We start from the raw sequence: 22,373 nt of genomic DNA, 5'->3' as shown, positions 1-22,373 counted from the left end.
GTTGTGAGAAAAGCAGTTGGCATAGCTGGGTTTAGAAAAGGCTTGCACAATTTCCTGGAGACAATGTTCATAAACGGTTATTAACCAGGTAGACTAGGGGAAAGCCACTGCTTATCCCTGAGTGTTAGCAGCATGGGATCTACTATATAGGTTCCTGCCAGGTACTTTTGACCTAGATTGGACATTGCTGGAAACAGGATACTGGCTTGATGGATACTTGGTCTGTCCCAGTATGGCAATTCTTATGATTTTACGTTTTTATCCCCATTTTACTTGGTAGACTCCTGATATGCCGAGTTGTATATAATGGTCCATTCCACCAATGCCCCTTCAGAAAATTGCTGAATTGCTTTGATACCCATGATAATCCCTATGGCAAGATCTTTAAGTCGCACCTGTCGGATAAAGGTGAGCCTTGAGTCAGTCTGTACCATTTTAAATGATGATGATGCTGACAGGGCAGGAGGAAGAAAGAATCACTCTTGCCCCTGGGGGGGACCCACAGTCCTCTCCATTGGACAGGGGGAAGCAATGTGGTGAGGATAAGAACATGAGAAGCCATAGGGGGGTCATTTTTGGTGAATTTGGTAGGGCAGGGTTTCAGCATGGAATGTATATTAGGGGACTGGTAAGGGGGCTTTCGAATTTGGGACTGAGAGTTTGTACCAGAGGAGTTTCCGCTCATATAAAAAGAATGGGCATTGTGCGAGAAAGGTGTGCTTTTCTGCAGCCACAGCAATGTGCATTCGAGGCATCATAGTGAGATTTATTGAATTGCAATATTCACCTGTCTCAGTTTAACAAATTCTAAAGGAATTTATTTGCTTTAAAAGGGCACATAGGCTTAGCAAATAGGCACCATAATGACTTGTGAAGAGGTAGTGACAACATTGATCCTAACAACATTTGAGGAAAATAAATCTAGGTTGAATAAACTGAAGTGGAGATAAAGGGAAACTTGTTAGCAGGAGATGATGAAAGAATGAATAAGGCTTTTGACAGTGTATTAAAAAAATGAAAAGATAGATTTTGATAATATTATAGAGAAAGAAATACTAACACTAATATAAAGAACCCCCGCGTTAACAAATTATAACTCCTTAAGTATTAGCCAATTAAAATAGGCACTACCGGCAAAATGGCACTTTCATTGCCTTTTTATTTAATCATAAGCCATGGTGAGTATAGTGAAGTCAGATTTTTTTAAAGAAATTTTTCTTATGCAAATAAAATTTGACTTATCTTAAAGCCATTTGAATGAGTCCATCTGTAAGTCTCTTTTCCAACCTTGCCTTAAAGATTAGGAAAAACAATGAGAATTCTCTGCTGGCTAGAACTTAAAACAGGTGTGTTACAAAAGTGGGTCTAACTTTGAGCCAAGAACCTCTGGCTGGATATTACCCAGCCCAAAATACCAGGGAATTAACAGCACTACTGCTTCCCCAACTTTTCACCTTCGGCACCTACATAGCATCAGTAGCATGGGATATACTTAATTTTTGGGTACTTGCCATATACTTGTAACCTGGATTGGCCACTGTTGGAAACAGGATGCTAGGCCTGATGGACTCTTGGTCTGACCCAGTATGGCAATTTCTTATGTTCTTATGTTGTTATGTCCTAGAGCTGGTGGTTCAGTTTGTTGTATTTTAATTGATACACAATAGCTTGTTAATATTAAATTGTACTATTGCTAATCATGTTAACACATATTTGTGTTAAATCATCTGGTAATTTAAAAACAAGGTCAAGTTAAGTTTATGCATTGTCTACTGGTGGCTAATGTGAGCCACCTGGGCTCCAATCTCCCCCCTTCCCCAGGGACAAGGCCCTCTGGGATGAGAATCCCAAGTAGCCGCCTGAATGGTGAAGTGGTTCCCCCGACATCCAGCAACCAATTCAGTCCTGAGCTCCCATCCCACTCCCTGATATCCAGATCGAGTTACTCTGGAGCCCTGCTCCATCCTTGACCCCCAGTGCCTATCCCTTCAGAGGTCTTCTACTATCAAGTTAGGCGCAGGTGAGAATGCTCTTTCCTTCCTGATTTTTGTGAATGAATAAATGGTGCCCAATGACCTCATACTCTTTTTTCTTTTTTTTTTTTTGTCACACACAAGCTGGGTCATTAAAGCCCTGTGGCCCTTCTTATTGGCTCAGAGGCTGAAGGGATTACTGCTCGGGAGGCTGTTTCAGCACTCATGGGAGGCTAAGGCCTAGGGAAGCCATTTCACTAATTTAGGATCTAGGGAGGGCTGAAGGCTTGGGGTTTACACTTCAGCTCTTGGAGGAAGGCGTGTGGTTGGAAGTACAGCCTAGGAAAGAACCGATTTGGGATGGGGGGTTAAGGCCTAAAAGGCTGTTTCAGCACTTAGGGGTGGATTGGATCCTCAACTTAGAGGGGCCTTAACTGGGTAATGGGGGATGGAGAGGAATATAGCTGCCACCTGAGCTCACATCACCAGAACTGAAAACATGCCTCTTTAGAAAAGCTTACAATTTAACATAAAACACCAGTATACCGATAACTTCAATGTCAGTACAAGAGACAATGGTAGTGAAGTGAGCAATAAATAATGAATGATGTAACGTATATAGGTAGTAGAATTAGAATCTACAGTTGCTGTAATGCCAACTTTAAAAATGTACAAATATGAAGTATATAAATCTGCTGCCATGTTGACCAAGAATATGTAAGAATATGAACAAGAACATATAACTGTTGTGATATTGACCTAAATTATAAATACTAACACAGAATGTGAATTTCAACCAAGAATATGAATGCTGATTTTGTAAACTGTTGTGATCTTATTCTGGAACAACAGTATATAAAATGAAATAAATTAATAAGTGTTAATGCACATGCATTACCAGAGGCATTAACAGTTCCATATTAATTTCAATTTTATTGTAGGATTCACTAAAGCTTTAAAGACTATTAGTAAATCAGGCATTAAATCAAAACTCACATCTGATTTTAACACAACTTTGAATATAGATCCCTAAAGTACAAGGGAGAGAAAAGAGGAGAATCAAAATACAACAGAATCCTGAAATCTAAGGAGGTAATTTTCAAAAGGATTTATTTGTGTAAAAGGGCTTTTGAAAATTGCTTTCATGCTCATAATTCCTTTGAAAATTCATTCCATAGGGCTGAATTCTCAAAAGGTTTTATCCACGTAATTGCACTTTTGGAACCTGAAACAATATATGCTACTTTTACATCCGTATCTCCTTTGAAACTTACCTCGATAGAAGTCAATTTTAAAACAAGTATGCGTGTGCTGAAACATGCAGGTATCGGCGTGTGAGCAAGGAAATGCAAACATTTTTAAAATTACACACATAGGGGCAGATTTTAAAAAGTTGCGCGAGCGCGTACTTTTGTTCGCGCAGCAGGCGCGAACAAAAGTACACCTGATTTTATAAGATACGCACGTAGCCGCGCGTATCTTATAAAATCTGGGGTCGGTGCGCGCAAGGCTGCGCAAAATCGGCAGCCTGTGCGCGCCGAGCCGCGCAGCCTGCCTCTGTTCCCTCCGAGGCCGCTCCGATTTCGGAGCGGCCTCGGAGGGAACTTTCCTTCGCCCTCCCCGCACCTTCCCCTCCCTTACCCACCCCCCCGGCCCTATCTAACCCCCCCCCTTACCTTTGTTGGCAAAGTTACGCCTGTCGGCCGGCAGCCCCGCTCCGTCCTCCGGTCCCGGGGGCTGGTCCGGAGGCCTCGACCATGCCCCCAGGCCGGCGCCACGCCCCCGGGCCCGCCCCCGGAACGCCGCGTCAGTATGCCCCGCCCCCGACACGCCCCCTTACAAAAGCCCCGGGACTTATGCGCATCCCGGGGCTTTACACGCGCCGGCGGCCTATGCAAAATAGGCGCGCCGGTGCGCGGGCCTTTGAAAATCCGCCCCATATGTTTTAAAATGCATCAACCGCCCGCAAGTATGCTCCTGATTTTAAGGGTTTATTCTAGCACAGCTAGAGGGCATGTGACTTCAATAAGACCATGTTGGCTTTTACATGCATATGTCAGCGAAAGTTAAAACATGCTTGCGCGAGCTACTTTCCCAGTTTTCCCATTAGTCCTTCAGTTTGTCCACTTAATAGTGAGGTCTTGCAGACCCCTTTCATTCTTCATCTTGCATGTCACTTAATTGACCTGGACCCCTCATCTTGTACTATAAGCCCTAAAATTTGAGATCTACAGACTTGCTCCTCATCAGGAGCAGCAATAAAGTCTGTTATATTGGTGAAGCAACATTAATGAAAGATAAGCCGTGCAGCTGAATTTTGAATAGATTGTAGTGGACAGAGATGGTTCACTGGGAGACGTGTGAGGAGCAGGTTGCAGTTATCTAAGTGGGACGTGATAAGAGATGGATATAGGTTTTTGTAGTGTGTTCAGAAAGGAAGGGATGGGTTTTGGCAAAGTTATACAGAAATAAATATGATTTAAAAGTGGATGTGTGTGGAGAAGGAGAGAATGAAGTCAAGGATGTCATCAAAGTTAGGGGCTGAGGGAACTAGGAGAATGACACATATCAACAGTACTAGAGAAAGGGGAAAGAGGGGAAATGAAGTCACTGTAGACATTGGCAAGGACTGTCTCTGTTGACCTTGTACATGGGCTTTCAAGGTGACACAAGTTTGATATATTTTTATTAAATATATCAAATGCTTTTAAATATTAATCAGAATTGTCACATAAGCAATGCTTTAAGTAATTAGCCTTCTGAACAGGATTCTAAGGGTTTTTTTTTATCCTGACAATACACATCCTGTTACAAAACCTACTTGATCTTGGTTAATTAATTTAGCTAGAATAAATTCCAGACAGAATGTTGACATGTTGGCAATGATCTGGCAATCTTTGTTAATAAAGGAGTTGGCTCACAATCTCCCTTATTACTAGCACAGTTCAAGGGGCCAATGCACTTAAATCATATAAGATATTGCTGCTATACTTAATAGGAGCAAAGAAAGGTAAATGTTAGAATTAAGAAATGTAATAATTGCTCCGAAATTCAATAGGAAAGCTATCATTTTTGGATTATTTTTTCAAATTTAATATGTTTAATTGATGTTTCAGTTTACTGTGAGATGAAGCTTTCACAACAGGTGAAGATGATAGAAGACAATATCTCCTTTGAATAATTATCAATTTCCTCATTAGCTTATACTGATTTTTTTCCAGAACTTTACAAATGATTTCTCTTTCATTAAGCAGTGTTACATTAAAATAGTTTATATAGTGACAGAATAAATTTCCATCTGCCTTACACAATCTATCAAATAGTTTCCCAGACTTGCCCAGTACAAAAGAACATAAGAAATTGCCATGCTGGGTCAGACCAAGGGTGCATCAAGCCCAGCATCCTGTTTCCAACAGAGGCCAAAACCAGGCCACAAGAACCTGGCAATTACCCAAACACTAAGAAGAACCCATGCTACTGATGCAATTAATACCAGTGGCTATTAGAGATGTGAATCGTGTGCCAGATCGTCTTAACGATCAGATTCGGCTGGGGGGGGGGGGGGGGGGGGGAAATCTGATCGTTAAGATATGTGAATTGGAATAGTTTCCGATTCCAATTCACATCGCTCATTTTTTTTTTTACGGAGGCCCGCGCTGCTAAAAAAAACAACCCACCCAACTCTTTAAATTGACCCCCCCTCCCCAAAACCTTTTAAAATTACCTGGTGGTCCAGGGGGGCCTCGGGGGGCCTCGGGGAGAGATCCAGGGGGCCTCGGGGAGAGGAGAGATTTCCCGTTCTTAGGCATCAGCTGTTCTAAAAAGAAAATGGCTCCGATGCCCCTTTGCCCTTACCATGTGACAGGGTATCCGTGCCATTGGCTGGCCCCTGTCACATGGTAGGAGTACTGGATGGCCGGCGCCATCTTTAAAGATGGCGCCGGCCATCTTTACTCATCAGCCATTTATTTTTAGAACAGCTGATGCCTGGGAATGGGAAATCTCTCCCCGAGGCCCCCCTGGATCTCTCCTCTCCCCGAGGCCCCCCTGGATCTCTCCCCGAGGCCCCTCGAGGCCCCCCTGGACCACCAGGTAATTTTAAAAGGTTTTGGGGGGGTGGGGAGGGGGGTTCGATTTAAAGGGTTGGGTGGGTTTTTTTTAGCGGCGCAGGCCTCCCTAAAAAAAAAGGGTCGGGAGGGTGGGGGAGGCTAAGGGGGGGGGTCGATTTAAAGGGTCGGGTGGTTTTTTTTTTTTATCAGGCCATCGGCGCCATTTTAATTAGTGGCAGCCAAAATGGCGCCGATGGCCCGAGAGCGGGAGATCGCGCTGGGACACCCCCCCCCCCACTGGACCACCAGGTAATTTAACATTTTGGGGGGGTTCGTGAGGGTGGGGGAGGGTAAGGAATTGATTTTAAAGGGTCGGGGTGGGTTTAGGGGTTGTTTTGGTGTGCCGGTTTTCCTGCCCTCCCCCAAATAATTCCCGTGCCCTATTTAACGATACAATACAAATGCCTCTGATGATAAATCGGGGGCATTTGTATTGTTTTGTGCAGTCTAACGATTTAGGACGATTTTAAAATTATCTGACGATAATTTTAATCGTTCAAAAACGATTCACATCCCTAGTGGCTATTCCCTAAGTATAATTGATTAATAGCCATTAATGGACTTCTCCTCCAAGAACTTATCCAAACCTTTTTTGAACCCAGCTACACTAACTGCACTAACCACCTCCTCTGGCAACAAATTCCAGAGCTTTATTGTGCGTTGAGTGGCATAACCACTTGTCTTATTTGTCTAGCTCATTTACAGGTCTCCATCTTCTGTGCATTGGTACAAAAAAGCACATGTTGGAAAGTATAATGGAGATCTGGCTGAAGACATCCAAAAGGTGGGAAGGAAGAGAGACGTATTCCTCATTGGAGATCTTAATATGTTGGATATGGATTGGAGCATCCCTGCTGTGGAATCTGTAAGAAGTGGAGAGATTGTGGATGTCCTTCAAGAGTCTATGCTCAGACAAATGGTGATGGAAGACATGAAGGGAGGAGTGCTATTGGATTCTGTGCACATAAATGGAGACAATATCTCAATTGTCCAGGTAGGTACCTATGTAGGCACCAGTGATCATCAGATGGTATGGTTTAATATAACAGCCAAGAGAGAGGGAAATCACGCGATGATCAAGGTCCTAGATTTCAAAAACACAGACTTTGGCAAAATAGCAATGTACCTCGAGGAGGAGCTAGAAGGCTAGGAGGAGATGGGTTAAGTAGAACAAAAATGGGCCAAATTAAAAGGAGCTATAACAAAGATGACAAATCTTTATGCAAAAAAAAGTAAATAAAAGTAGGAGAAAAAGGAAACCAATATGTTTCTCCAAGATGGGTGAGAAAATAAGAGCAAAAAGATCAGCAGTTAAAAAGTACAATGGAACTCCAAAAAAAGGAACATGGGGAAGAATATCTAGTGAAGCTGAAGGAAACGAGGAAAGAAATCAGGATTGCAAAAGCTCATGTGGAAGAAAAGATTGCTAAAGAAGTAAAGTATGGTGACAAAACATTTTTCAGATATAGCAGAAAAGGGAGAAAGTGAAGAAGAAGAAGCATTGTAAGATTAAAAGGAGATAAGGAGCAAGGTGTAGAGAAAGATGAAAAAATAGCTGAAATAATTAAACAAATACTTCAGGTCGGGTTTTTATTAAGGAAGACATTGGTGAAACACCATCACTGGCTAGCAAGAATACAGATGAGAGTGGGGTAGATACATCTCCATTTACAGAAAAGTGTTTGGCTGGAACTTGAAAGACTGAAATTACACAAGGCCATGGGGCCGGATGAAATACATCTCAAAATACATAGGGAGCTCCGAGAAATGCTGTCAGGTTTGCTGCAGGACCTGTTAAATAATCCTTGGAGTCAGATGTAGTGCTGTGGGACTGAGGAAGGTCAGTTGTGGTCCCCCTTCACAAAGGTGATAGCAGGAAGAAGCTGGAAACTGCAGTTAAATTTGCTTTACCTTAGTGATGGAAAAATTAATGGGGAAACTGCTAAAGGAAAGCTGCAATACAATGGGTTACAGGATCTGAGACAATATGGTATAACTACAGGAAGGGCCTGTCAAACAAATCTGATTTTTTTTATTGGGTGACTAGAGAATTGGATCAAGGAAAAGCACTCAATGTACTGTACTTGGATTATAGCAATTTTAAAAATGATTACAGCAAGGCTTTTGATACAGTCTCACATAAGAGGCTCATAAATAAAATGAGAAGCCTGGTAGTTAGCTCCAAGATGGTGAGATAGATTACAAATTAGCTGACTGAAAAGACCTCAGCGAGTAGTGGTAAATGGAACCTATTCTGAAGAAAGAAGAGTGATAAGTGGAGTTCCTCAAGGATTGGTTCTGGGACCTCTACAGTGTTCAATATCTTTCTGAGCGATATTGAGGAGGGATTAGAAGGTAAAATTTGTCTCATTGAGGATGAAAATGTTTTCCAACAGAATGGATACACATGAAGTATCCATGAGTAGAGAGAATGAAAACTGACCTAGAAAAGCTTGAGAAGTGGTCAAATGTTTGGCAGATGAGATTCAGTGCCAAGAAGTGCAGAATCATGCATTTGTGGCACAGCAATCCAAAGGAGTCATATATGTTGGGGGCTGAAAATCTGATGTGCACAAACTGGGAGAGAGACCTGGGGGTGATAGTGTCTGATGATCTGATGGTGGTGAAGCAATGTGATAAGGCAATAACTAAGGCCAGAGGGATTCTGGGCTGCACCAAAAGAGGCATAACCAGCAGGAAAAAGGAGGTGATAATGCCACTATACACATTGTTGGTGAGGCTTCACCTGGAGAACTGTGTTCGGTTCTGGAGACCTCGTCTCAAAAGGTATAAGAACAGAATGGTAGCAGTCCAGAGAAACACAATCAAAATGGTATGGTGTCTGTACGGAAACCATATGAGATGAGATTGAAGGACCTTAGTATGTATACCCTGGAGGAGAGAAGAGACAGGGGAGACATGATACAGATATTCAAGTACCTGAAAGGAATTAATGATGCACAAAAATCAAATCTTTTTTGATGGAAAGGAAGTTGTAAAACTAGAAGTCATGATATGAAACTTCAAGAGGGAAGCATCAGGAACAATGTCAGGAAATAGTTCTTCATGAAAGGGTAGTGGAGGCATGGAATGCCCTCCTGGAAGAGATGGATCTGCTATTCAATTGCATAGATTTAGGCCCCTAAATTAGGTGCTTAGTTCTGAAAATCAGTACTAAGTTACAAACTTGTTTCCCTGCCCTAACTCTACTCCAGTAGCCACCCACATTTTAGGATTCTAAATTTAGGACCCTAATCAAACTAGGACCCTATATTTAGGGTCTCAGCTCAAAAGGGCAATTTAGGAGCCTAACACTGAAAGTTAGGAACCTAAACTCTTTGAAAAATAGTCCTTTAAAATGTCTGCATGATAAAATATTGTACAATGGAGCCTTGTGCAAAAGGAAACCCAACACCCTGGTGATTCAGCACTAAATAGTGCCTAGTTCAGGGGCAAATATATTACCACTATATGTACATCTGTATCAGACAAATGTCTCAACTAGTAAAGGAAAATTGGTTCTTACCTGCTAATTTTCATTCCAGTAGTACCACGGATCAGTCCAGACCGTGGGTTGAGCCTCCTGTCCAGCAGGTGGAGACAGACCAAAACCGTGAGGGTATCCTATATCAGGACAGAGCCTACCCTACACTCCTTCAGTATAAAGTACTTTCAAAGCAGATATAACTTCCCAAAGATCAAGCAAGCAATAAGAAAAAAACTAACAAATTGAACAAGTAAACAATTGAAAGGATTCTGTATGAATAAAAACACTCTTGCATACAATTTTATTTTCATCTGTTAGATGCTTCCGGTGCCTTTAGTAATAGTAGACAACAAATCAGATAATTGAAAAAACCTGTAGAAAAAGACAGAACATTCGAGCGGACGAATCAGATCTAGTATGGGCGGGTGTCTGGACTGATCCATGGTACTACAGGAACGAACATTAGCAGGTAAGAACCAATTTTCCTTTCCCTGTACATACCTGGATCAGTCTAGACCGTGGGATGTACCAAAGCTTCCCTAAACAGGGTGGGACCGAGATAGTCCAGCTCGAAGAATCTGCTGCCCGAAGGAGCCAAAAACTGGAGCCTGCACATCCAGACGGTAATGTCGAGCAAAAGCATGCAGGGATTTCCAAGTAGCTGCCCTACATATTTCCTGTGGAGAGACCAATTGACTCTCCGCCCAAGAAGTAGCCTGAGACCGCAAGGAATGAGCTTTTAAGCCTTCCGGCACGGGCTGAACCTTACAGATGTAAGCCGACACAATGGCCTCATTTAGCCAATGTGCGATAGTGGCCTTGGAAGCTTTATTACCTTTATTTGGCCCACTCCACAGAACAAACAAGTGGTCAGAGACCCGGAACCCATTTGTAACCTGAAAGTAATGCAGCAAGACCCGTTTCACATCAAGGCGCCGCAGGTCACTCCCAGCTGTATTTGCTACTTCTGATGAAGAAAAAGCCGGAATTTCCACGAACTGATTGACATGAAAAGAAGACACGACCTTTGACAAGAAAGAGGGTACCGTCTTAAGGGATACCCCTGAATCCGAGAAACGTAGAAAAGGCTCTCTGCACGACAACACTTGGAGCTCTGAGATTCTTCTGGCTGAACAAATGGACACCAAGAAGATGGTTTTGAGAGTCAAATCCTTGAGCGTAGCCTTCCTTAAGGGTTCAAAGGAGCTTCGCAGAGAACTCGGAGAACCAAGTTAAGACTCCCCGAGGGACAAGTAACCTGGACCGGAGGATTCAAGTGCTTGGTTCCCTGGAGGAAACAGACGACATCCGGATGAGCTGCCACTGAATAACCATCAATAGTGCCTATGAGGGAACTGAGAGAGGAGACCTGCACTTGCAAAGAACTAAACAACAACCTCTTGGCGAGACCGTTCTGGAGAAAAGAAAGGACCTGGGAAACCCAAGGCGACACATGCATTTTCAAAAACCTTCCATACTCGGACATAAGCAAGCGAGGTATTCGGCTTCCTGGCCCGCAATATCCCTTCTTTCTTATAGCCCTTCTTTCTCAATCTCCACCGTTCAAAAGCCAGGCCGCTAGACAGAAGCGATCTGCCTGATCGAAAAATACGGGACCCTGCCGAAGAAGATGGGAAAGATGACCGAGGCATAGGGGAATGTCCATGGCTAGATTCACGAGGTCCACAAACCACAGTCTGCGAGGCCATTCCGGAGCCACTAAAATGACAGGCCCGCAATGAAGCTCAATTCTTCGGAGTACTTTGCCCACTAACGGCCAGGGAGGGAACACGTACAGAAGAGTGTCTCAGGGCCAGGGAAGGACCAGGGCATTCACCCCTTCTGCGCAATGTTCCCGTCTGCGGCTGAAGAACCAAGAAGCTTTCGCATTGGTCATGGTGGCCATCAGATCCAAATGAGCGGGACCCCACCTGTGGATGATCAGGTTCATTGCTGCATCTGACAATTCCCACTCGCCTGAGTCTAACCTCTGGTGACTGAGGAAATCTGCTTGAACGCTTTTCTTCCCCGCAATATGGAACGCCGCTAAGCACTCTAGGTGACGTTATGCCCATGCGAAGAGCCTGCTGGCTTCCAGAGTGACTAGGTGACTCCTGGTGCCCCCTTGTCGATTGATGTAGGCTATAGTGGTGGAATTGTCTGACTCCTGGTGCCCCCTTGTCGATTCATGTAGGCTACAGTCGTGGAATTGTCCAACAGGACCCGCACTGCCTTGTGGAGGAGTAGGGGAAGGAAGGCCTTGAGAGCCAGTTGGACAACTCGAGCTTCTAGTCGATTGATGTGCCAGTGAGATTGGACCGGAGACCAATATCCCTGAGCAGACTGGGTCTGGCATACAGTTCCCCAGCCAGAGAGGCTGGCGTCCGTTGCTACCACGATCCACTGCGGTGTCAGAAGGGACATCCCCTTCTGAAGTTGGGCAGGTGATAGCCACCACTGCAGTTCTGCGACAGTAGACTCAGAGAGCAGCAGGGGCATCTGAAACTGTTTCGATACTGGTTTCCAGCAGGATAGCAAGGCTTTCTGTAACGGACGCATATGTGCAAAAGCCCAGGGGACCAGATCGATAGTGGGGGCCATGGACCCCAGAACCTGGAGATAATCCCAGCCCGTTGGCAGAGCAAGAGAGAGAAAATTGCACACTTGGCCCCTGAGTTTGAGCGATCGTTCCTCCAGAAGAAACACCCTGCCTACTCGAGTGTCGAATCGTGCCCTCAGGAATTCCAATGTCTGGGAGGGTTGAAGCTTGATCTTGGGAAAGTTGATGACCCACCCCAGAGAGGTCAGACACGACAGGACCTTGCTGACCGCCAGCTGTCAAAGAGACTTTGATTTGGCCCAGATGAGCCAATCGTCCAGGTAAGGGTGGACTAGGACTCCGTCTTGAAGCAGGGTGGCCGCCACTACCACCATTACCTTGGTAAAAGTGCGTGGCGCCATGGCAAGACTGAAAGGGAGTGCTCGAAACTGAAAATGTTGGCCCAGTATCTCAAACCAAAGATACCGCTGGTGATCGCAGCTAATCGGGATGTGTAAGTAGGCCTCCATCAGATCGAGTGAGGCCAAGAATTTTCCGGATCGAACTGCTGCTATCACCACCCTCAAGGTTTCCATCTGAAAATGGAGAACCTTGATAGCTCGGTTGACGCGCTTGAGATTCAAAATTGGACGAAAGGAGCTCTCCTTTTTGGGCACGACGAAGTACATGGAATATTGGCCGGACCCTTGTTTTTCCACTGGGACTGGGACTATAGCCCCCAGTTCCAGCAGCCTACGCAGGGTTTGTTCGACCGCAGGCCTCTTTCGACTTCCACAGGGGGAGACCATGTGAAGATCTGGTAGGTCTCGAGCAAATTCTAACGCTTAGCGTTTTGCTATCACCTCTAAGACCCGCTAGTCCATCGTTATGGTTGTCCATTCTCCGAGAAACTGGGACAGTCATCCACCTAAGTCTCGAATGGAGGAATGAGCCAGCCCCATCTCATTGAGAGGAGGACTTGGTGACCTAGTGTTGCTGGCTACTATCCTTGAAAGGCCGAGGTCCCCGAAAGGAATGAGGCCAGGACTGAGATCGGGAAGCATTACCCCTCGGGAACGAGCCCCTTGCCCTAGCGGAAAAACGGCGTTGTCCCCTAAATCTAGTGCAAGAGGGTAAGAAGAACTTAGACTGTTTCGGGCGGTCCTCCGGCAACTTATGAACCTTATTTTCTCCCAGGGATTTGATGAGTTGCTCTAGGTCCTCACCAAAAAGCAACTAGCCCTTGAAGGGAAGGGTTCCCAACTGCACTTTGGAAGAGGCATCCGCAGACCAATTTCTCAGCCAGAGGTGGCGCCTGGCCGAGACCACGAAGACCATTGCCTTGGCTTGCACTCGCAGAAGATCGTACAGGGCATCCGCCCCATATGCAATCGCTCCCTCCAAGCGATCCGCCTGCTCCGCCTCTGCAGATGGGAGGTCTTGGGTGCTGAGTAATTGTTGAACCCACCTGAGGCTTGCCCGCTGCATGAGACTGCTGCAGATTGTCGCCCGAACTCCGAAGTGCAGGACCTCAAATATGCATTTGAGGTAAAATTCCAACTTGCGGTCCTGGACATCCTTTAGAGCCATAGCCCCAACCACCAGGATGGTGGTGTGTTTGGTAACCGCCGTGACAGAAGAATGTACCTTGGGCATCTTAAGTAGATTCAAGCAGTCCTCAGGAAGGGGGTAGAGCTTGTCCATAGCCCTCCCCACTCGGAGTCCCGCCTCAGGGACTCCCATTCCCTAAGGAGCATCAGCTTATGCATAGGGTGAAAAGGAAAAGTACATGGAAGAGCCCTAAGTCCCGCAAGGACCAGGTCCATGTTGGCAGGCATTGCGGCCGTAACCGTATCCTCCGAGGACAACTCAATTCCCAGTTCCTGCAAAATGAAGGGAATGAGCGGTTCAATTCCTCCTTTTGAAATAAGCGTAGTACCCGAGGATCATCCCCCTCAAGGAGGGGGTTAGGAAGCAGTGGGTCAACATCCGGATCTGGAATAGGGACCGGCGGCGGCTGTGGTGGATCCGGAGGCGGCAAGACCCCCGGGACCACCCTAACCCTAACCGAGCCCTGGCCCTCCGCCACCTTCGGAGGTTGCGGAGGAGAAATTTGTGGGCTTTTTGGTGACTGGGGGGGGGGGGGTCCAGGGATGGATCTTCTCCTGCTGTAAGCTGGCTAAATAGGACTTGTGCATAAGAAGAACAAACTCCGCGGAGAAACAAGACTTAGACTTCCCGGGGGAGGGGGTAGGGAAAGGTCAGGCATCCCCTCTGGGGCATGAGGGGGCTCAAATCCGGAGGAGACACTAAAAAATTGGGCTCACCTTCCTCCTGCACATCCGATTCTGCATTTAAGCCTGCTTCCAAGATGTCCACCGTTCCTGCAGTTTTCCCGGCCGGGAACGGCCTGGCCATGCAGCGGGGAACTCGCAACAGGGCCTGTGGGCGAGGGAACTGATGAGGGACCCTCCCCACCCGGTAGGCACCCTGAACAGAGGCCTCCATGGGAAAAACGTGTGGCAGACTCTCCACATGCTTTACAGGCGCTGGAATGGGGCATCAGCGTGGAGAAAAAAAATCGCTAAAAAAGTAAAAACAGCTGAGCTGTGCAGGGCTGAAGTCGGTCAGCGGAGGCAGCGACTGAACTCTGCACACTGCTGGAGCTGTCCACAGTTCTTAAAAAGTAGCAAATACAAGTAATAAATACAGCCCTGCTTGTACCCTTTTTTTTTTTTTTAAACTGCTCAGCTAAGCTAGGGGAAAACCACTCCCTGAGAGGGTACTGTTTTACAGTGGACAGCTAGATAATGGGGGAGGGACTGGACCACCAGTATCACCCCAGATGGTCACTGGGATAAAGGGGCCTAGGATGGGCAAGCCCCCCCTCCCCCCCCAGGCTCCCAGCAGAGCGAAGAGACCGAACTGTCTCTGTGAGGAAAAAAAGAGAGAAAACTTTCAAAGTCCTCTTTTTTTTTTTTTAAACAAGAATTTAATACTTGCTTGATCCAGACCAAAAGTAAAGAAAATCCCCTCAGGGAAACTAAAGGAAGAAGAAGAAGGGGAACCATAGGTTCAGCTGCCTGTACCTGCTGGAGACAGATGAATACTGAAGGGGTGTAGGGTAGGCTCTGTCCTGATATAGGATACCCTCACAGTTTTGGTCTGTCTCCACCTGCTGGACAGGAGGCTCAACCCATGGTCTGGACTGATCCGGGTACATACAGGGAACAACAATTAATTGTCATATCCAGCAGAAGGGTTACATAGCCTGTAATCTGATATCTATAGGCATGTTTATGATACCAGATAAAAGAAGACAACCTTAATTCTCACAGCCCACTTATTAGGCTGTCCTGGATTATTTTGGTTGATGGATTAGTTTGTTATACATAATGGATATGATTTTCAAAAGTTTTGAAAGGAGGTTGGAAAGTACAGGCCAGTAAGCCTTATGTCAGTGGTAGAAAATTAATGGAGACACTTCTGAAGAAACGATAGTGAACTAGCTTCAATACAATGGGTTGCAGGATCTTAGACAGTATGGTTTTACCAGATGCAGATTGTATGAAAGAAATCTGATTAATTTTTTTCTGTTGGGTGACTAAAGAATTAGATTGAGGATGTTTGCTGAATGTGGTTTACTTGGATTTCAGCAAAGCTTCTGTCCTGTATAGCAAGCTCATCAACAAATTGAGAAGCTTGTTGGTAGGTTTCAAGGTGAATTGGATTAGAAATTGGTTAAGTGATAGATGACAGAGGATGGTAGTAAATGGAATTCACTCTGAGGAAAGAAAGGTGATTAGTGGAATGCCTCAGGGATCAGTCCTGGGGCTGGTTCTGTCAATATCTTTGGAAACGATATTGCAGAAGTGTTAGAAGGAAAAGTTTTTGACTTTTTGTGGAAGACACTAAGATCTGAAACAGAATGGACACACCTATGGGAGTAGGCAGAATTTGAAGTGATCTAAGAAAACTTAGTCAAAGTCTTGGCTGTTAAGATTCAAAGCAAAAAAAGTGCAGAATGCAGAAATCCAAAGGGGTGTCTGTTGGGGGAGAGATGCTGATGTATATTGATCAGGAAAGGAGACCTTAGGTAGTGTCTGATAATAGTGTCTGATTATCTCAAGGTAGCAAAACAGAGTGACAAAGCAGTTGCTAGAGCCAGAGAGATACTAGACTGCATAGAGAGATGTAACCAGTAGAAAAAAAGGAGGGGATAATAGTAAATTCCTGTACATGTCATTGGTGAGGACTTGCTTACAGTACTTTGTTTTGTTGTGGAGGTTATATATATCGAAAAGGATAGAAATTGGCTAAAGGTAGTTCATAGAAAGGCAATCAAAATGGTTTGGGGTGTGCACCAAAAGACATATACTGGATGAGACTGGAGAGCCTGAACATATATACCCTTGAGGAGAAGAGAGACAGGGGGATATATGGTAGAGATGTGAATCGGAACCGGTATCGGTTCGGATTCCAGTTCGGATTCACATCGTGAAATTTTTATCTTGCAGTCCGATCGGGTTTTTTTTTATCGGCTGCGCCCTAGCCGATAACCAAAAAATACAGCCGACTCTTTAAAATGAGTTTGTTAGTATCCCCCCACCCTCCGGTCCCCCCCTCCCAAATTTTTAAATACCTGGAGGTCCAGCGGAACACCAGTAAATAGGGATGTGAATCGTTTTTTGACGATTTAAAATATCGTCCGATATATTTTAAATCATCAAAAATCGTTAGAGCCACGATACAATAATAATTCCCCTATTTATCGTCAAAAAATCGTAAATCGGGGGAAGGGGGAGGGGAAAGGGGAGGGCGGGAAAACCGGCACACTAAAAAAACCCTAAAACCCACCCCGACCCTTTAAAATAAATCCCCCACCCTCCCGAACCCCCCCCAAATGCCTTAAATTACCTGGGGTCCAGAGGAAGGGTCCCGCTGTGATCTTCCACTCTCGGACCTCCGGTGCTTGTAGAAATGGCGCCGGCGCTACCTTTGGTTTTTCCGTAGGGAAAAACGATTCACGGCAGGAGATCGCTCCCGGACCCCCGCTGGACCCCCAGGGACTTTTGGCCAGCTTGGGGGGGCCTCCTGACCCCCACAAGACTTGCCAAAAGTCCAGCGTGGGTCCGGAACGACCTCCTGCAGTCGAATCGTGTTGTCTATGGCCAGCGCCATTTTGCGCAAAATGGCGCCGGCCATAGACAACACGACACTTGTCTGCGAGCCAGATGCAGCCCTCAAAAGAGCCATATCTGGCTCGCGAGCCATAGGTTCCCGACCCCTGGTATATACCTTTTTCTGCCTCCCTTACATTTTTGCAAGTACAATTTATACATTTCCTTGGTGGGGATACCATCAATTTTTTCCTTTGCCACCCCCGCGGCTATCAGAGCTGCAAACATATCTCGTCTAGATATTCGTGCCTCAGTGTCTCGATTTCATAAATCACGGAACCCCTTTTGGGCCCCCTTGCTTCTTTCACTTCTTTCACTCCTTTGAGTGCCCTTACCTCCCACATCATATTTCCAAATCCTGTACCTCCCGAATTGAGACAATTAAGTCTCCAATAGTTTTCCCAGCATTATTAATGAGCAAAGTCATCATTATAGATTTATAGGTGGGGAATACATTTTTCATAATCTCTGCACGGGCAGTTCCAGGCAACTTTAATTTTAAGAAGTCACCCGCTAAATCCCCCATACACCACACTTGCATGGTCAATTCCTTAATACATTGTATAATATCCGTGATAGTATACAGGGTACGATTGCTCTGTGGCCAATCAGTGATGGTAGCATATCGCCGCTTGGTAGAGGCAGAGATGGCATCGAATAATGTAGTCATCTGCCCCCCTTGCCATCCTAGCGTGCGTAAGGCTGCCAGTACCTCTGGGTCAGTACTGATCATAGTAAATCGTTTAACATCAGCCTGGTCTACGTTAATATCTCCTGCGCCAGACTCATATAGCCTTACTAGCCATCTATCAATCACCTCATTGGGCTTTTGTCCCATTCATTCTAATATTTCGCTAATTTCGTGCTGAGAGAAATCTTCCATTACTTGTGTGCCTTCTTGCTCCACTACCTATCCATCACTTCACTGTAAAATGCACCTCCGGACAATGGGACATGTTTGTTCTACGGGAGGTGGTTCTGCAGCAGCCTCAGATTCACTGTCCATAGAATCCCATATATCTCCGTCCCATATCTCCGGATCCCAGTCTGACTTTGTAATACACGCTCGTATTTTAGTATGATTTATTTTTCCCTTACGTTTCCTATATTTGTGTTGAGCCACCCTTATGGCGGCCCATTCAGCAATAGACTGAACGTGCTCTGCCTTTTGCTTGTAAGTTTCTAAATGACATCGTAACATCACATTATCTTTTAGCAGGTCATCTAGTTCTTTTTCTATCCCGGCTATTCTTTCTTGTAGTATGCTTTTCTGTTCATGGCAGGTACGATAGCCAGATAGCATTACCCATCCTTGTCTCCCAACACATCCCAGCTCTCTTCCTGCTATTACCGGTTCCTTTTGTAATTGTTTTACAATATCTAGTGGCTCACTCCCTATATCCCATGCTTCCGCTAGTCCGGTATTTGTTGCCCATTCCTGAGCGAGCATTTTGTATGGCATTTTTTCCCAGCCGGGAATTGCCAAATCAACCGGACCAGCCACTTCATTTTTGTCTTTGTTATTTTTCTTTTTAAATATAGACATCCTGCTGACAGCGTCAAATGTAAGGAATATGGAATACTCCTTGTCTGAGACCACTTTACGAGGTCCCAAAAAGAATGCAGTCAGGATATATAAAACAAGAATTTATATATAAAGGATTGAATTGACATACACACACATAATCATCATATCACAAAGCAATATAATAGACCAGATGCTTTACCAGCAGTACTTGTTTCAGGACCTTATGTTTATAAAGGATTGAATCGACATCCACACACAATCATCATATTTCAAAGCAATGTAATAGACTATACACCAGCAGTACTTGTTCAAGACCGTACAGTCCAATTTCCTCAAGCTGAGAAGCAGGGGCTGCCATCAGGCGCGGTCAACTGCGGGAACTCCCGAACGTATGTCTACGTTGCAGGATCTGCTTCTGACTTTGCCCAGGCTGCTCTCTGAATTTAACCAGGTGTGTTTGCGAAGAGGCTCGTGTTTACTAATCCCTTAGGGGAGTGATAGCATTGTTACTGGAAACTCGAGCTGGCTGCATCAGCAGGATTACACAAGGAGGCCATTCTTGTCAAAACTGCCCCTGCCCAGCACAAAGCTTTCCTGCACAATGCTTTGAATTTCCCCTTCATAAGGTAAAAAAAGAAAATCCATTCATATGTACATTGATGTGAATTGTATTGTAGTTAGCTATGATTATTTAGGAGCCTTGTATTGGAGTTTTATTATTATTTTGCCTATATAATGGTACAAATTGTTAGGATTTAAACATGTGCAATCAGATCATTAATTCCTGAGCAAGACAGAGGAAGTTCTCTGCTTTGCCCTGAAACTAAAAGAAAATTGTTTATTTTAATTAAGGATCCATGCTGTGAAGGATTAGTAATTTGAATTGCCAGAGACTGAGGGTTCCCTTTGCAAGGAGGGTTCAGGGTTAGGATCAAAAGAACTATTGATGTCATCTCCCGCCCTTCAGCATTCAAATGGCTTCATAGTAGGACACAAGCAGGGACTTTGAAATAAATGCAAAGACTGTGTAAAGATTGGAGATAGCTGCTGAATTGTCACCAGTTGAAACCTTTGAGCAGTATTTCATGTCTAAGCTACTACAGTTTGCATGTGTTTGCAGAGTGAGCAGAATGATTAAGTCTACTACTTATTCAGTAAAGTTTAATGCTGTTATATGTTAATGCAGTGTGTAACTTCATTATTGGTGCTGGGCTATCAGTTGAACTGTAGGTCTCTACAGCCTTAACCTTGTATAGTATGGTTAACCCTGAAGTAATAAACTACAAGAAACCAGTGCCATACATATATTACAAGGTTACACTTATCACTATGCATCCAGTTCATAATAGGCTGCTTAACCTTTAAAGCATTTCAGTATGGCATTGCCCAGTACCTCACTAATCTTCTTGTACCTTATCCATTTCCATACTTCCCTCCCCTCAGCAGGAGCTACAAACTTTTCCCTCTTTGAAGATGATAAGGCTAGAATACAGCCACGATTAAGTTTGTCCTACTCACTCCTAGTCTTTGAAATTCCTCTCCATTAGCCTTACACTTAGAAAAAGATTATATCAAGTTTAGAAAATCCTTACAGACATTTCTTTCTTTTTTTTTTTTCAAGCCTTTGTTGATTAGTTTTCAAACTTTTGGCAGCAGCCACAAGCTTTCCCAGTCCAGTAGCTTCCATATGAGCTATTATTATTGTTATTACTTTTTTCAGTTTTAGGTCTTCATTTGTTGCTTTAAGTACTGTTTTATTGATTTTCATACCCACTTATTTTATCCTTAGCTTTGCTACCTGTTATTATGGGCTTAGAACCAAAGCTTTTGCCTTTATTTTATACCAGCTAGCAATCCTCGATTTATTTTGTACAATTAACTAATAGGGATGTGAATCGTTTTTTGACGATTTAAAATATCGTCCGATATATTTTAAATCGTCAAAAAATCGTTAGAGCCACGATACAATACCAATTCCCCCGATTTATCGTCAAAAAATCGTAAATCGGGGGAAGGGGGAGGGCGGGAAAACCGGCACACTAAAACACCCTAAAACCCACCCCGACCCTTTAAAATAAATCCCCCACCCACCCAAACCCCCCCAAAATGCCTTAAATTACCTGGGGGTCCAGCGGGGGTCCGGAATGACCTTCTGTAATCGAATCGTGTTGTCTTCAGCCGGCGCCATTTTGCGCCGCCATTTTGCAAAATGGCGGTGCAAAATGGCGCGCCGGGAGAGCGGATGTTCGCCCCCTCTCCCGCGTTTTTACTGTATCGGCCCGTTAGCTAGATACACTTGATATTTGGCTAAGTTAGCCAGTAACCGGACCCCTCCCGGGAACATCCCAAAATGCCCCTTTTATATCCGGCTAAATTATAGCCGGATAACAACATATCCAGCTATAATTTAGCTGGATAATAGGAGGAGGTGTAGGAGGAGATAATAGAGGAGAGATGGTGAGGAGCTGCACAATTAATGCACTTGTAGGTGAGTAAGAGAAGTTTAAACTATATGTGGAAGTGGATAGGGAGCAAATTAGTGACTTGAGATGGGGGATGTAGCAATAGATGTAGCAATGCTGGTGAAAAATAAGCCATATAGCTGAGTTTTGAATAAATTGTAATGCAGAGGGCTGGCTTACTGGAAGACCTGTGAGGAGCAGTTTGAAGTAGTCTAAGTGGAAGGTGATAAGAGAGTGGAAAAAGGGTTTTGGTAAGAGTGTTCAAAAAAGAAGGCATGGTTTTGAGCCGAACAAGGATCCCGGAAGCGACCCCGCGGGGAATCACGTGACGCCGCGTCACTCCGACGTGACGCCGACGTCACGTGCTCCTTGCAAAGTTGGTCAGAAATGGCTTCCTGACCCCGCTGGACCACCAGGGAGTTGTGGTATGTCTTGGGGGGGGGGGGGGGGTTAAGGAGGGTGAGGGGTTTAAATTTTTATTTGCACATATGGACATATACTCAACTCATTGAATTCTGTTTATATCCATATTGACCGCAAATGGGACCCCCTTTGGACATATGGACATATGAACTTAAACTTTTGCTCTGCACATCCCTACTGCTCCCCCATGTAGAAGCTGGTAACGGATGTGTCCCTCTGCCATATATAGCCTGACCACCATTTTACCATATGGATTCCCTGTTTTCAATTGTGAAGGTAGCATGCCTTGGCTATCCTCTGAATTATTTTATTAATTGAGTTGATGCCTCCATGGAGCTTATATTTGGATGGGAGTTTCCTTCTATCTTCCCAATCCACCTTTTACACTTCACTATTGCTTTCTGTAACATATTTTGTTTTGAGAGAATTGGACCAAAAGTGGGAGGTAATGATTGTCTTTTTAGACATATCCTTAGTGTTCAACTTCCTATCCCACAAGATTTTTATTGCAGAGGTTGGAGGAGGTCAGGATGGTGGTGTGGTTCATCAGTGATTTGGTTCGTTTTTGGAGGATCGGTGGCAACAGGTGCGTATTGTTGATTCCAGTTCAAATTCAGTTCCAGTGAGGATAGGTCCTCAAGGATCATACTTGTCTCCAGTTCTCTTTAATCA

General features: G+C 44.7%; 1 long non-coding RNA gene across 1 annotated transcript in view; it reads left to right on the top strand.

Annotated features, from left to right (window-relative positions):
* LOC115087910 overlaps window positions 1-22,373 on the top strand; it is a 148,870-nt gene that overhangs the window by 113,079 nt on the left and 13,418 nt on the right. Inside the window, exon 2 of the long non-coding RNA XR_003855657.1 lies at window positions 6,777-7,076. This is a non-coding gene — a long non-coding RNA (uncharacterized LOC115087910). The remainder of the gene's footprint in view (window positions 1-6,776; window positions 7,077-22,373) is intronic.

This window comes from Rhinatrema bivittatum, chromosome 3 (genome assembly GCF_901001135.1).
Source record: "Rhinatrema bivittatum chromosome 3, aRhiBiv1.1, whole genome shotgun sequence".
Taxonomy (NCBI): domain Eukaryota; kingdom Metazoa; phylum Chordata; class Amphibia; order Gymnophiona; family Rhinatrematidae; genus Rhinatrema; species Rhinatrema bivittatum.
Note: the sequence above shows the minus strand (reverse complement) of the source record. Positions and strands in the feature narration are given on the sequence as shown.